The sequence below is a fragment of the Sciurus vulgaris genome (assembly GCF_902686455.1).
Source record: "Sciurus vulgaris genome assembly, chromosome: 16".
Taxonomy (NCBI): domain Eukaryota; kingdom Metazoa; phylum Chordata; class Mammalia; order Rodentia; family Sciuridae; genus Sciurus; species Sciurus vulgaris.
This window is the reverse complement of record NC_136477.1, coordinates 72,881,357-72,898,363: the sequence shown is the minus strand read 5'-3', so window position 1 is coordinate 72,898,363 and position 17,007 is coordinate 72,881,357. Positions and strand designations below refer to the sequence as shown.

At 41.3% G+C, this 17,007-nt stretch overlaps 1 pseudogene across 1 annotated transcript; it reads right to left on the bottom strand.

The window, feature by feature from the left end:
- Nucleotides 1-9,396: 9,396 nt before the first annotated feature.
- LOC306647371 (unhealthy ribosome biogenesis protein 2 homolog) lies at nt 9,397-14,615 on the bottom strand (annotated as a pseudogene). The gene has a single exon. The product of its transcript is annotated as an unhealthy ribosome biogenesis protein 2 homolog (transcript).
- Nucleotides 14,616-17,007: the final 2,392 nt, after the last annotated feature.

Here is a 17,007-nt window from a genome sequence, read left to right as displayed (position 1 = left end):
GAAAGACATATTTGTTCTGATATCCCCACAGGAAAGCTTCAGTAAATGACCCTGAGTGAAGGGGCTCCTGAACACATACTCTGATTCTACTCAGAAGATTTTACAGTACATCCAATTTTACATGACATATTAGGTAAAATTCAAGACTGTATTTCACTGAAAATGTTGTATTGGAACTAATGATAATCTATAAAACATTTTTTTCCTATAAACAGTTATCCTATAAAATGAGAGAGATTTTGATTTTACAATCCTTATTATAATTTAGAAATTTTAGGGCCATTTTGTATATTGCTTGGGGTTTCATTTTGATATAATAATGGATCATTGAAAACTAATTTGCATAAATTCAGTTCCATGTATCATGTATTATGCAATTATGCTGATTTTATTAAATTGAGTTGCAAAGCAAGAAGTGGGAAAGCTGGAATGTATGGTGGTTATATTCCTAGTAATCTGAGATATCGTCATTCTGTTTTCCAGGGTGGAAGTCCTAAGTTTGTCTCAGAGTGTATTTTTTCCCCACATACTCACCAGAACTTGTAATTCTAAAGCTGCATAAAAGCTAATGTGACTGGGTGAGGTGAAATGTCAATGGAGTTTTGCATGTTATTTCCTTGAATGTTATGGACATGGAAAAGTTTTAATAATTTTTTTAAACAATGTGTAGTTCTTGTTCTGAGATCTATTACTTTTCTTCTTTTTCTACTTGGGTTGATAAGATTCTCCTCAGACCACCAGAAGGAAAATTCCTCCCTTGCACCCAGTCAATTTCCCTTGGCAATGCTCTAGCCTTTTCCTTCTATGAATATATTCTTTCTTTCAAAACCAATACATTGTGTTTCATCTTGTTGCAGCTTCTCTGTAGTGGCTCTCCAGTGTTTTCCCACAGCATATCTTTTTTCCTTATGTAGCAACACACTGATTCTTTATCTCTGGAAATAGTCAATAATCTCTGGAAATAGTCAATAATACTCTATGATTCTGTGCTGACATCTTTCTTTACTGGATATATGTTAGTTAATTCTTGAATGGAAATTGTTGCATATTATATCCAAATTGCATGTGCTGTTACTTACAAGTAAAATATATCCCCTTTGTTCTTTCTACTTTCTTCATTTTTTAAATGTGATTTTAGCTCCATAAATATTTTTCAGAAAGATATTAAACTTAAAAGGCTCCGATGACTCAAATGAAGCAAGTACAACAGTGGCTCATTGTTCTTAAAAGTGCCAGAATTGAAACTCTCTAATCACATCCAGTATCATAATTTACCATGAAAACTTTTGGCCATCCAGTGTTAAAAATTTTGGATACTGAATAACATCAAGTTCATTTCTATAAACAGTTTTAAATGCAATTTCTTCTCTAGGAATAGATTTGGTGGAAAATACAAAATTGACTAAGTAAACACTTGGTATAGTAGTTTTGGATATAGGAACATCATTGACTTTGTTATCAGGGAAAGCATTTTCTATATCGTCCATCCAGATTTTACTCTATCAGACATCAGATGAAGAGAAGAACTCAGTTTAAACTGAAGTGCATAGGATAGTCTTATGAAATGTGCTGTTGCTCCAAATATATTGGTCTAATTTCCAATTTTCATGATTTCACAATTAGAAATATGCTAATTTCTAAAGAGTGATAAAATATTTATACAATGCATTAATGGCATTAATTTATCAGAGGGTCACTGAGCAACATCTAGAGATATGTGATTCTGGTATATCTGGTAATCCCTTTCAAGGTACAAAGAAGAGAGAAAAAATATACAAGATAATGTATTATATATATGTATATATATATGTATATAATATATACTTGTATATAGCACAAAATATGTATCTATATATATAGTACAAAATAATTTTGATAGAATATTGCCTTCTACCTTGAGCACTAATATGTTATTATTCAAGTAATGGTCCTTTTAAATGGGGGGAAAGAAAAGAAATATAATATGAGGTGTATCTTTTCATTTCAGGCACAGAATAAATTAGGAGTATTGCTAAAAGAAATAAATTATGAACTTATTTTTGATACATACATTGATCACAGGAAAATGGGAAGTAAATTAAATAGAGAAAGAGGAAAGGGAGATTGAGAAACATAGTATAGTGAGTCAATGAAGAAAAAAAGCAGTTGTACTCAGTGGAATCTAGAAAATTCAAGCAAACTCAGAGAAGGAAAATAAACAGAATTTAAAAATGTAAAAAGTGTTTCCTGTTAAAATGTTGATTGATGCATAAGTAAGATTTTTCCAAACTTCCTAACTTAGTATGTTTTGAAAACATTTGAGGAGTGAAGACCTAATCATTCAGAGCTAAACTCTTTTAGTACAAATTATTACGTATGTATATACTTTAAGTAATGTAAAATGTTGTTACTACCTAGATCATATATATATATATATATATCATATATATATATGGCAGAATGAGCAAATGGGGAAATATAAAGAAGTATGAATGTTTATGGAGTGATCTCCAAGCCACAGATATCTAAAATTCCCATTGTGAAGATTATGATGTCATTTAAACTTTCATTTAGGAGGACATCATAGGGAGGAAACCAGAGCTAAATTCATGTTAGGATAGAAGAATTGGAAGTAGACTGTAGTCTCACAGGAAATCTAAAAGTGTAATGTATTGATTGTTGGTGACCAAGTTCAGAATCTCATTCTGATACATCAGACCTTTCATTCTACATATTCATTACATTTTAAGGTGATTCCAATGATTCTCATCCACAGACAACATTGCTTGTAGCCATGGAAATGGTGTCCATTTAGGACCTGAAAATGAATCCTATTTTTCCTATACTTCAGGGGAAAAACAGATAAAGTGCAGACATAAATCTTCCTTTCCTTTTGAGCAGGAAGCTTGGCAAATGGGATGGTCTCAAAAGATAAAGAAACAGAGATTTTATTTCTATGATATATTTGTTATATAGGGAGGCAAGAAGGAGTGGGAATAGTCCAACCAAAAAATGTAAAATTCACAGTTACAAGCACAAACCTCTAGAAGTTGCTTTGGAAGTGTTACAAGAAAGGGAAAATGAAGAAGGAACAAAAGAATTGGTAGGTAATTTTGAAGGGAATAATGTTGAAACTGAGAAAATGAAATTCAAATTCTTTCTGTTTATCTGCCTTCAAATGAAAGATGAATCTATTTCTGGTCCAGAGATTATTTGAACAGTATGGACTGGAAGAATAGAGACAACTTGCAGTGGTCAATTTCTCCCCTTCATATCTACCAAGCACCATGATATGTGTGGCATCCCTTTCAGTCATTTGGATAAGAAATATAGTATTTTTTATTCTTTGGTTGTTCTAAGGAGATCTACATTTTCTATTATTGTTATTATTATTATTATTGTTATTATTATTATTACTCTATTGGGGCTTTGGAATAAAACCATATCCATGAACCTGCAAGTAATGCACTTTATTACTGAGCAAAATTTTCATTGATAGTTCTAGATAGCTAATTTTCTGTTCAGCCAAACATTTTATGAGAATACTTAAACACTTGTCAAGATATGCCATGCCAACCTCGTTTTCTTGTGTAAAAACGTTAGGGAGTTTATTCCTTGAACACCAAGGTGGTATTCTTAGTGTATATATCAATGGCTTTGAAATAAGGGTATTTATTTATATTTTGTCATTCTGAAAGCTTTCAGATTATTTTTTCTTTGGATTATTGTATCCATATCTTTGTGAACTTGCAGCTACAAACTTCTTACCTCCAAACCTACAAGGAACCATATGAATGTAGCATCAATATGAGACATTCCAATGAGAATCATAGCATTTTTGGTGCATTTGTTGTTGTAAAGACAGCTAGTTGTTCCTTTATTTATTGGTTGACTTCTCAAAATGAAGACTTGATGCTGGATATTCCAGAAATGCACTCTCATTACTTAATGACATACCCTTCTCTATACTACTAATTTTCTGATAATGCAGCCTGCCTATGAAAATAAGTGAAAAGCTGACAAGATATACTAAAGCAGAATCATTTTGTAAATGAAAGTCTTTGTTGAGTTCATACTCTGGAAACCAAGATTGTTTCTCTCAGTATATATGCCATTAACTTTGAAAAATAAAAGTTTACTGATAACTGATATTCTGTAAACTTTCAGAACATTTCCCCTTTGGATAGTCTTATCACAATTCTTTGATTATTATACATTCTCTTTAGGTATGGGACTTGTATCTCCTTATGAGAGTGTGTCAGAAAACTTGAAATTGGATAAAGAAGAGAATACAAGAAAAGAAGTTTCAGAGGGGTTCCACACAGGTATGAAAAAAAATACATTAATTATCTGGCATTCTAAAATTACATATCTGAACAAATTACTTCAGTTAAATTTCTTTGATGAGAAATGATACTTTTCTAGCCTGGAATCCTGTCATATTTTTGGACTTGCTGAATTTAAGGACAAATGAAGAGAGAGTATATATAGTTAAAATAAAAAGGATTAAGTAAGTCTGATAGTGTCCACTCAAGATAATTGCTAGTTCATTATAACTTCAGCTGTGACATTGCAACTCTCATGGTTCTATTTCACCTTTGTGACTGGATATCATTCTACCCTCCACCATTTTTCTTTTGGATATTAGTGTATATACCCTTGCATATTTTATTTGTGTTTAGCAAAAACATGATTACACATTTGGAGAATAAGGTGCTTGTGTAATTATATCTATATTCCTGATTAGTTTTACTATATTTTTGTCACATGACTGGTAAAAAATGGAAAAAGAAACAGAAAACCAAAAGCTAAAGAAATTGTTATCAACACTACCTTCCAGAATCAGGCAAATAGTAATTCAGCAGTAACAAAATGTTGCCTTAGTCACAATTAAGTTTTGTTGAGTATATATCCTGTTTGCCTTTCAGTATCTCAGGACCCAAGCGATTCCTGGAAGGTGATTCAACTTCTATGTTTATGTCAAATGTTTAACTGATAACTGGATGAAGTACACAATATTTTCTAAATATTTTGTCTGTAAGGAGATTGAGAATGACATCCTCTTCCAACTGAAACACAAGTGAAGAAGATATAATCAACACTCAATTCAGGTAATTTTCTTAGAACAAATTTCTGCAAAGAATCATGTTAAACATTGGAAGTGCTAGCAGAATTTCCACATATACTGTACTTTAACACAATACTTTTTTTAAAATTTATTTTTATTGTAAACAAATGGGATACATGTTGTTTCTGTATGTACATGGAGAAACAGCATACCATTCGCGTAATCATATATTTACATAGTGTAATGGTGTTTGATTCATTCTGTTATTTTTTCCTTCCCGCCCACCCCTTCCACCCCTCTTTTCCCTCTATACAGTCCCTGCTTCCTCCATTCTTGCCCCGCTCCCACACCCAATTAGGTGTCATCATCCGCTTATCAGTGAGATCATTTGCCTTTTGGATATTTGAGATTGGCTTATCCCACTTAGCATGATATTCTCCAATTTCATCCATTTGCCTGCAAATGCCATAATTTTATTATTCTTTATAGCTGAGTAATATTCCATTATATATATATATATATATATATATATATATATATATATATATATATATATATATCACAGTTTCTTTATCCATTTATCAATTGAAGGACATCTAGTTTGGTTCCACAGTCTGGCTGTTGTGAATTGAGCTGCTATAAACATTGATGTGGCTGTATCTCTGTAGTATGCTGATTTTAAGTCCTTTGGGTATAGGCCAAGGAGTAAGAGATCTGGACAAAATTTTGCGGGTCCCTTCCAATATTTCTAAGGAATCTCCACACTGCTTTCCAGAGTGGCTGCACTAATTTGCAGCCCCACCAGCAATGTATGAGTGTACCTTTTTCCCCACATCCTCACTAACACCTGTTGTTGCTTTTATTCTTGACAATCGCCATTCTAATTGGGGTGAGATGGAATCCTAGTGTAGTTTTGATTTGCATTTCTCTTATTACTAAAGATGGTGAACATTTTTTCATATGTTTGTTGATTGATTGTAGATCTTCTTCTGTCAAGTGTCTATTCATTCCCTTAGCCCATTTGTCGATTGGATTATTTGCATTCTTGGTGGAGAGTTTTTTGAGCTCCTTATATATTCTGGAAATTAGTGCTCTATCTGAAGTATGATTGGCAAAGATACTCTCCCACTCTGTAGGCTATCTCTTCACATTGCTGATAGTTTCCTTTGCTGGGAGAAAGCTATTTTGTTTGAATCAATCCCAGTTATTGATTCTTGTTTTTATTTCTTGTGCTATGGGAGTCCTGTTAAGGAAGTTTGATCCTAAGCCAACAAGGTGAAGATTTGGAACTACTTTTTCTTCTATAAGATGCAAGGTCTCTGGTCTGATTTTGAAGTCATTGATCCATTGTGAGTTGATTTTTGTGCAGCATAAAATATAGGGGTTTAGTTTCATTCTTTTGCATATGGATTTCCAGTTTTCCCAGCACAATTTGTTAAAGAAGTTTTTGCTCCATTGCATAATTTTGGCACCATTGTCATGTATGAGAAAATTGTATTTATTTGGGTTTGTGTCCATGTCCTCTATTCTGTACCATTGACCTACCTGTCTATTATGGTGTCAATACCATACTGTTTTTGTTACTGTTGCTGCGTAGTATAGTTGAAGTTCTGGTATTGCAATTCCCCCTACTTTATTTTTCCTGCTAAGGATTGTTTTAGCTATTCTGGGTTTCTTATTCTTCCAGATGAATTTCATAATTGCTTGTTCTATTTCTGTAAGGTACATTATTGGGATTTTAATTGGAATTGCATTGAATCTGTATAGCACGTTTGGTACTATGGCATTTTGACAATGTTAATTCTGCCTATCCAGGAACATGGGAGATCTTTCCATCTTCTAAGGTCTTTCTCAATTTCTTTCTTCAATGTTTTGTAGTTTTCATTGTAGTGATCTCTCAAGTCTTTTGTTAGATTGATGCTCAAGTATTTTATTATTTTTGAGGCTATTGCAAATGGAGTTGATTTCCTCATTTCCGTTTAAGATGTTTCCTTGCTTGCATATAAAAATGCTTTAGATTTACAAGTGTTGATTTTATAGCCTGATATTTTGCTGAATTCATTGATGGGGTATAAAAGTTTTCTGGAGTGGGTTTTTGGATCCTCTAAACATAGAATCATGTCATGAGCAAATAGTGACAACTTAAATTCCTCTTTTCCTATTCGTATCCCTTTAATATCTTTAGTCTGCCTAATTGCTCTGGCTAGAGTTTCGAGGAAAATGTTGAATAGAAGTGGTGAAAGAGGACATCCCTGTCTTGTTTTTAAAGGAAATGGTTTCAGTTTTTCTCCATTAGGAATGATGTTGACCATGAGCTTAGCATAAATAGCCTATACAATGTTCAGGTATGTTCCTACTATCCCTATTTTTTCTAGTGTTTTGAGTGTTGAGCATGAAGGGGTGTTGTATTTTGTCAAACACTGTTTCTGCATCAATTGAAATGACCATATGATTTTTATCCTTAAGTCTAATGACATGATGGATTACATTTATTGATTTACAGATGTTAAACCATCCTTGCATTCCAGGGATGAACCCCACATGATCGTGGTGCATGATATTCTTAATATTCTTTTGGATACAGTTTGCCAATATTTTGTCAAGGATCTTTGCATCTATATTCATCAAGGATATTGCTCTAAATTTTTCTTTCCTTGATGTGCCTTTGCCTGGTTTGGGTATGAGGGTGATATTAGCTTCATAGAATGAGTTTGGTAGGGTATCGTCTTTTTCTAATTCCTGAAATACTTTGAGAAGTATTGGAATGAATTCTTTTTTGAAGGTCTTGTAAAACTTGGCTGAGAATCCAACTGGCCCTGGGCTTTTCTTGGATGCTAAATTTTTAATGGCTTCTTCTACTTCATTGCTTGAAATTCATCTTTTTAAATTGTGTATGTCCTTCTTGTTCAGTTTGGGAGGAGCATATGACTCTAGAAATTTGTCAATGTCTTCAGTTGATTCTATTTTTTTTGGAATACAAATTGTCAAAGTAGCTTCCAATTACATGCTGTATCACAGTGGTGTCTGTCGTGATATTTCCTTTTTCATCACAAATTTTAGTAATTTGAGGTTTCTCTCTCCTCTGTTATTGTGGCTAAGGGTTTTTAATTTTGTTTACTTGTCAAAGAGCAACTTTTTGTTTTGTCAATTTTTTGAATTGATTCTTTACTTTCAATATCATTGATTTCAGCTCTGATTTTAATTATTTCCTGTCTTCTACTACTTTTGCTGTTATTCTGTTCTTCTTTTTCTAGGGCTTTGAGCTGTAATATTAGGTCATTTAGTTGTTGACTTTTTATTTTTTTCTGGAATGCGCTCCATGCAATGGATTTTCCTCTTAGTACTGCTTTTATAGTGTCCCAGAGATTTTGATATGTTGTATCATCATTCTCATCGACCTCTAAGAATTTTTAATCTCCTCCCTGATGTTTTCTGTTATCCATTTTTCATTCAAAGGCATATTATTTAGTCTCGAGGTGTTGGAATAATTTCTGTTTTTTATTTTGTCATTGATTTCTACTCTCAGTCCATTATGATCTGATAGAACAAAAGGCAGTATCTCTATGTTTTTGCATTTCCTAAGGGCTGCTTTGTGGCATAACATATGATCTATTTTCGAGAAGGTTCCATTTGCTGCTGAGAAGAAAGTGAATTCGCTCATTGATGGATGGAATATTCTATATATATCTATTAAGTCTAGGTTATTGATTGTGTTATTGAATTCTATGGTTTCATTGTTAGGTTTTTGTTTGGAAGATCTATCTAGTGGTGACAGTGGTGCATTAAAGTCATCCAGAATTATTGTGTTGTGGTCTATGTGATTCCTGAAATTGAGAAGGATATGTTTGATGTACAGGGATGCACCATTGTTTAGGGCATAAATATTTACTATCATTAAGTCTTCCTGATTTGTGGTTCCCTTAAGCAGTATGAAATGTCCTTCTTTACCCCTTCTGACTAACTTTGGCTTGAATTCCACTTTAACTGATATAAGAATGGAAACCCCTGCTTTTTTACTGAGTCCATGTGCCTAGTAGGTTTTTTTCCCATTGTTTCTCCTTTAGTCTGTGGATGTCTTTTACTATGAGATGAGTCTCTTGTAGGCATCATATTGTTGGGCCTTTCATTTTAATCCATTCTGCCAGCCTATGTCTGTTGATTGATGAGTTTAGGCCATTAATGTTCAGGGTTATTATTGAGATATGATTTATTTTTTTATTTTTTTAGGTAATAAAAACCAAACTACTTTATTAAACTGAATGGAAAAAATAAATTCCAAAATGAATTCACAGAGCAAAGCGGAAAGAGCAAGTAGGAGCACTTGCTAGGTGCTGTCACCCGCCCAACAGGTGCCAGGGGCCTCCAGGTGCCTGCTGCTGTCTCAGCAGACCAGGGAGTTGTCTCCCCAGGGTCATCAGAAGGGTTCTCGGAGGCAAGACAGAAGAGTGGCATCAGGAAGGCACATTTCTTTGGGCTTGAATTTAAAAGGCAGAGGTATTTAAACAGGACTCAATTACAAACCCACACAGCAGAAGCAAAAACCCAGTTCCTCAGAGCTGCTACCCTGGGGAGGGGGAAGAACCCACTGAGCCAAGACAAGCACTACATATAGTACAGTCCTGAGAACAGCAACGCTTCTACTGAAGCAGTCTCACTCCAGGGTCCACTTCCAGGATTCTAATGCAACACATATGGACAGCAAGACACTCTGGGGCCAGGGGTGGAGCTCAGTGAAGAGTGTGTGCTTAGCACGCACAAGGCCCTGGATGCAATCACCAGCACCGAAGATGAAGAGGAAGACACAAATCAGACAAAACAGCACACAAGATGTACCTTTAAAAACGCCATCAACACAGCACAAGGACACTCAGGACCCTCACCCTCCCACTGCTTGGGCTGCAAGGCCAAGGCCGCCGCCTGGGTTCCCTAGGCGCTGTGCCACAGGCCTAGGCTGCATATCTTTTCTCTCCTTCATGCTTGGCTTTGTGGTACTTGCGGTAGTCACTGTACAGTTCTTTAAAGATGTCTCTGGCCCCTGGCTGCAGTGAGGCGCGAAGGAACTGGACATCGGGCTCGATGCAGAGGTCCAGGATGAGGTAGATGCCCTCCTGCAGCAGGCCCTTCACTGCGGGGTACAAGGTCACCTTCTGTGCCTCCGTCACATACTGGGCCACCAGGAAGAGGGACGATGTGGTGAAGTCCTCGGGCCACGCGGCGATGTAGCTGTACATCTGCAGCACCAGGCGTGCACACTCCAGGACCACCGGCAGGCCGTCCGCACCTCCTTTGTCTTTCTGCCGCCCTTCATGCATAACTGAAAACACCAGTCTATTGAAGGAATTCAAGAAAGATGGGATGGCCTTCAGCATTACCTTCGGATGACACTGCAGGATGGAGAAGAGCACACTGTGCAGCCCTAAGAAGACTCTGCCATACTCCGGAGGCCTCAGGTGATCCAGGGGGACCGTCAAGAGGATGCTGAAGGCCAGACTGACATGGTGGGGATTGCTGATGGCCTCCTCGCCCTGCCGCAGCAGGGCAGCCAGGACATCTAGAATGGGTTCGACCACTGTGAGCACCACAGGCCACTCCTGACAAGCCTCTCGGTTTTGCAGCGTCAGATCGGAGATTATCTGGGGACAGGCACGCCACAGCAGGCCTGCTTTCTCTCCACTGAGCGGGCAGCTTAGTAGCAGCTTGAGCAATCTGACAGCAGACAAAACAGCCTGCAGATCTGCCATCCACACGTGACGGACATCGAGGCCCTGAAGAATAGACTGGACCACCAGCCCAAAGTCCTCCATAGTCCCAGCCTCCAATATCCGGGTGAGCAGGGCTCCCAAGTGAGGCTCGATATCCTGGGCAGCCAGAGCAGGGATGTCAGGATCTGCAAGAACTGTCCTCATGGCTTGAAGCATGGAGACAAAAACAGGTCCTTCTGGTGGATGGAGCGTAGAAGCTGAAAAGAACAGAGCTAAGAACTGCAAGGCTGCCTGGAAAGACCGGGTGTCCCTTGCCAGGGCTGGTAACTCTGACAGCACTTGGGAGTAAACACCTTGGTAGAGGGAAGCATTGGAGGGCACTGCTCTGTCCGTCCCTTGGGCAATCCCAACCCCACCTGGGTGCTGGCTCAGGTCCACTTCCAAGAGCGTGGTGACAGGCGAGAGGAGCACTGCGGGCCGGTGGTGGTGTGGGGTCCCCTGTACTGAGCACAGCTGCAGTCCAGCAGCCATCTGTAGCATGGCCTGCTGCAGCAACTCTGGCAGCGCTGCTGGTGCCTCCTGCGGCTGCCTCCGGTCCTTGACAAGAGGCCCCAAGACTTGGCACAACTTGGTCAGACACACCAGAAGCAACTGTCTGCCCAGAGGGCTCTGGTTTCCCAACTGCTTGCTGAAAGCTGCCTCAGTGTGCAATTTACACCTTGAGAGGAACGCAGTGATTTTCCCAAAATTGAGCACCAAACTCAGTCTGCTCTGGATGAGCATTGCCATTAGCTGCTCCAAGAATGACCCCACCCCCTGGAGGAATTCCAGCCAAGAGGGGTCATCCACCTCAACACAGAGTCCACCACTGGCTCGTAACAATGAGGTCAGCACAATCTCAAAAATGTCACTGACGTACATTACCCTGAACACACAGCGGGCACTCCTTCCCCTCTGCAGGCAACTGAGAAGCCGGTAGCAAGTCATCAGGAACTGGAGGGCCCGGGGGGGACAGGAATGCCCCTGCGTGCTGACAGCCATGGTCAGTAGCAGAAGAAAGTAATGCAGGTGATGGTGTGGCAAAAGGCTGTTCAGGTGCAGAGTAGAAATGATGTTCAGAAGCCCCAGGAGGTCTCCTAACTGCTCATCCTCCAGCTGGATGGGAAAGTCACTCTTGACCAGGGACAGAAAGTTCTGGGCAATTTCTCCTCTTGGTTCTACATTTTCAGGTCCAACTTTTGCAAATCTAGATTCCCAGTGAGCCACAAGAGTGTGGTCCTTTTCAAAAAGCCAGGGTACCTGCTGTCTGAGAGGACCTGGGCCACTTTGGGAACTGGAGCACAGAATACTGGAACAGTGTGCAGCTACACACATCAGGAAGGCGGAATGGAGGGCCTGAATCTCTGGAAAGAGAGGGCTACGAAGGACAGCCATGGACACTCTCTGGAGTGTGACGTACAGTTCTTCATCTGCAGAGGTTTCCTGAGCTTTGCTGGTTGGTAAAGTTCTTAACAGGATGCTAGCCAGGTATTTGATGTCTTCTAGACATAAGTAGGGTATTAAAATCGGGAGGTTTGACACTAACAAGTGCCAGTGTGCTACAGGATACATAGGTGCACTCACTCTTCCCACCTGCCCGTCCCAGGAAGCCGTCGTCCTTAAACTCAAGCTGCTCCTGCCAGAATCAAGAATGTAGGCAGCATCCCTCTTCAAGGTCTGGAGGACCTGCTCGGCCTGGGAGCTAGTCTGCATCAGTGTCCTCCTCATCCTCTGCAGGTGCAGCTGTTCCAAGCAGTACCTACCAAGAGAGCTGGACTGGGCTGTCAACTTCTCCACCTTCTTCCAAAGCTGGGGTTCCACACCTGGGAGCAATGAAGGGAAACTGGAGAGCTCCAGAACATTGCCCATCAGGGTCCCAGCCACAGAGCGATACTGGCAACAGTTCAAATGGAGCATGGCATCCACCTGGGCCCAGGTATGAGAGAGCAGGAGTGCAGCGTCACTCACCTTCTGGAGCCATAGCTCAGACTCTGGGCTTGGGGTGTCCAGGAGAAGGGCCAGAAGGGGCTTCACGAGCTCCCCCAGGACTCTCTCCATCATGCACTGTGTCTGTTGGACGACAGGCAGGGGCGTGCTACTGTCCAGGCTGGGCATGTTGAACATGATGCAGTGCAGCAGTGAGCTGAGGGACAGGGACTTCAGGGCCATGTCAACATCACTCTTCAAACAGGGCAGGATTAGAGACTGGAACTTGTCCAGCACCAGGGACCACATGTCCAGGATCTGACCTGGCAGCAGCTCCAGGAGGCATGCACACAGTGCGGCGGAGGGGCCCGAGGCCAGCACAGGCTGCCTCAGTGCCTCAGCAGCTGGGCGGCAGATCACCCCCAGAAGCTCTTGGAACAACCGTGGCACCTGCCGCAGCTTGGCGTGTGTCTGGAAGAGGGTGTAAATGAGCACCTCCTGGGCTTTTTTGGTTCGAACCTCTGTGACTTCGGCGTCAATCCAAGCTGAGGACAACAGGTCATCCAGATCTGGCTTCAGAATCAAATGATTCAGAGATATCAAAATCTTGAGGCAGCGGAACCAGGCTGGCACAGGCACTTGTAGGTGGTTTATCAGCAGCTCAGCCAAACTGCGGTAGAAGTGGAACTGCGCCTCCCCGTGCCGGACCCTGTCGGCGGCCACGTTGTAGATGTTGCTGCTGGCCACTGAGCTGAGCAGCTGCTCCACCACCAGAAGCTCCGCGGTCCAATCTAGTGTGGCCCAGGTTTTCCCCTGCTCCTCCTGCAGGTGTGAAATTCGCAGGCAACCAAACAGCCTGGGGAGAGCCTGGAAGCAGAGAAACTGGTTTCCCTCCTTGAGGTAAGAATCTATAAATAGCCTATACAACACAGCAACCGAGTTGGCCACAACAGTGGCATGAAGGTGCGGTTCACAGTGGCCAGCATCCAGCAGCCTGGTCACCACTGTGTCCAGAGGAGTGAGGAGGCTCTTTGGGGTCCCAATCTTTGTGTTTCTTTGCTGCTGGCCCAGGAGCTCCTCTGTGTAGGAGGAGAGCATATCAGGCCGAAACCCCGCCCCCCTTGAAGGACTGCCTCAAGCTGACTCCTGATTTCCCGGCTGAGCACTGGGGGAACCTGGACCTGCCCAGCCTGCATCCATGTGCCTCCAGAGAGCAGGTGCCTCAGGACCAGACAGGGCTGCAGCAGGTGCCCAGTCACATCCCCAAAGACACGTCTGGGGTTGACCTGCTGCTGCTGGATGGAGAGGTACTGGCCCAGGGCCAGGTGAGTGACCTCGAGCAGTAGGGCTGCCACGGCCCCTCTGGCTGCCTGCAGGCAGACCAGCACAGCTGGCTCAGCAAGGCCACCAGCAACTCTTGTTTGGCTGTGTAGATGACAGCCAGGGCAGGTATGGAGAGGATGGCCTGACAGCAGCTCAGGACAGCACAGATGTTTTTCTGGGATCCTGAAAGAGAGGACTCAGCTACTCTCTCATTTATGATCTTGACAAGGGAAGTCTGAAGATCAATCGTTTTTCCATTCTTGAGAAGAGACTGCAATTTCTTGCTATGCAGAATGTCACCTATATAGGCCCAAAGCCTTTCCACAACACCTTCTGTCAGCTCAAGCTTTTTCTTATAGAATGCGACCAACGACTGTCTTGCCCAATCAAGTAAAACTTATTCTTTATTTGGAAGGAAGCACTGATGGGAAACCCAAGCAAAGTGAGCAAGTTTTAGTTTATCTTCCCAGGAAGTCTTCTTGCTTTTAAGCTTAAGGGAAATTCCAGAATATATGGCAGCCATTGCCCCACGTTATCTGACTCTCCGCCGCTCCGCGCCCCACGCGTGGCGGGCGCTTCTGGCCCACGCTGACGCGACGCCCACAGCCGGGGGTGGGGCTAGCGGGCGCGCAGGCATCGCCAGCAGAGCGCCGAGTGCGCCCTGGCCGCGACATCAGCGGCCCAGCCTGGCGCGCTGGCTCCCTCCGGCGGTCATGGGGCAGCCGCGCAGAGCCGCAGGCGCGGCGCGGTGCGTGGCGCGTTGCCCGGGCTAGCAGCAGCGGAGCGAGGCGCTGTGGCGGAAGCGGCTGGTCGCGGGCAGTGGGGCAGCCGCGGCCGCCTGGCATGCTCAGTGAGTGCAGGCGGGGGAGCGGGCTCCTGGGCAGCACCTGTGCAGCCCGGTCCCCACGGCGGGGGCCGCACGTGGCCGAGATATGATTTATATTCCCAGTCATTTGGGCTTATATTTGGTTTTTAATTTGGCTTGGTTTCTCCTTTGCATGGTTTTTCTCTAAGGTAGTTTCTCCCTTTGCTGACCTCCGTTGTTGTTTTTCATTTCCTCCTCATGGAATATTTTGTTGAGAAAATTCTGTAGTGCAGGCTTTCTATTTGTAAATTATGTAAACTTTTCTTTATCATGGAAGGATTTTATTTCATCTTTAAATCTGAAGGACAGTTTTGCTGGGTTTAGGATTCTTGGTTGGCAACCATGTTCTTTAAGAGCTTGAAATACATTGCTCTAGGCTCTTCTAGCTTTTAGAGTCTGGGTTGAGAAGTTGGCTACTAACTGCATTGGTCTACCTGTATATGTAATCTGATGCTTTTCTCTTGTGGCTCTCAAAATTCTATCTTTATTTTGAATGTTAGGCATTTTTATTATAATGTGCCTTGGTGTGTATCTGTTGTGATTTTGTGCATTTGGTGTTCTGTTAGCCTCTTATATTTGATTTTCCATTTCACTCTTCAGGCTTGGGAAAATTTCTGATATTATTTCATTGAATAAATTGTTCATTCCTTTGGTTTGTATCTCTGTGCCTTCCTCAATCCCAATAATACTTAAATTTGTTCTTTTCATGATGTCCCATAGTTCTTGGAGATTCTGTTCATGATTTCTTACCATCTTCTCTGTTTGGGCAACTTTCTTTTCAAGATTAAATATTTTGCTTCACAGTCTGAGTTTCTGTCTTCCAAGTGGTCTAGTCTTTTGGTGATACATTCCATTCAGTTTTTTATTTGGTTTATTGTTTCCTTCATTTCAAGGATTTTCTTCTTCTTCTTCTTTTTTTTTTTTTTTTTTGAGTATCTCATCTCTTTGTTGAAATTTTCTTTTGCTTCCTGCAGGTGCTCTTTCAGCTTATTGGTATTATCATTCATTGCCTGCATTTGCTCTCTTTTCTCATCCTTTGTTTCATGAATCATCTTAATCATGTATAATCTGAAGTCCTTTTCTGACATTTCTCCTAACATACTGTCATTGGATTCTATTAATATAGAATCTAGATTTGTTTGGATAATTTTCTTCCCTTGTTTTTTCATGTTGTTCATGTATCTTACCCTATAACAGTGCAGATCTGGGGCATTGCAGATTTCCCCTTATAGGTTTATAATGGCCCTATATGTTTCCAAAACCCTTTCTTTAAGTGGAGATCAATATTAGCAGTGCCCAATTCAGACACTGTTCAGTCCTAGAACAAATAGCCCCTTTGTGGACAATAACAAAATTGTCATAATAAACAGAATGAATTCAAATATTATCTTCAATAAAACAAACAAATTTGAAATAAGGTCTGCAGTTTCTAATGGAGGACAAAGATGATGCAGAGGGATGTAGAATGTGGCTGATAATGGGATAAGAAAAGATTATAGAAAGTTCTAGATAATAGAAAGGATGAGAGTGTACTCAAAAGAAATTGGATGTTAGCATGCAAAAAAAGGGAGAAAGAGACTTTGAGGGAACAGGTAAACAAAAGGAAAAGAGAGCAAGAAAGGTAAAGAAATAAAAACAATTTTTTTTCTAATAAGGAGAAAAAAAATCTGCAGAATAATAGTCATATAGTAATGAAACCAACCAGTCTTTAGTGGCCTGATGCATGAGAGGTACCTGACAATGAGCCTCAAGCCTCCAGTATGCATATCAGGATGGGATTTGTCCCACCTAAAGATTGGAGCTACAGCTTTCAGAGTTATCCAAGATGGCTGCTCTGGCTTCAAAATGTGTTGGCAAATGGGGAGCTGCATCTCAGGGTGTGGACGTGGTCAGCTGGAGGTCCTGGAGGCAGGATGCAGTTGGTCAGGTAGGGGTCCAGGAGGTCCGGTGTGTTTGGTGTGGTTGTGGGATCCTGGAGGCCAGGTGCAATCCGTCGGTCTGGGGTCCCTGTGCTAGGGCTCATTTGGTTGGTCTGGGGGTCCTGGAGGCAGGGAGGAGTCAGTCAACATGAGAGTCCCAGAGACAGGGAGTGATTGGTCGGGCTG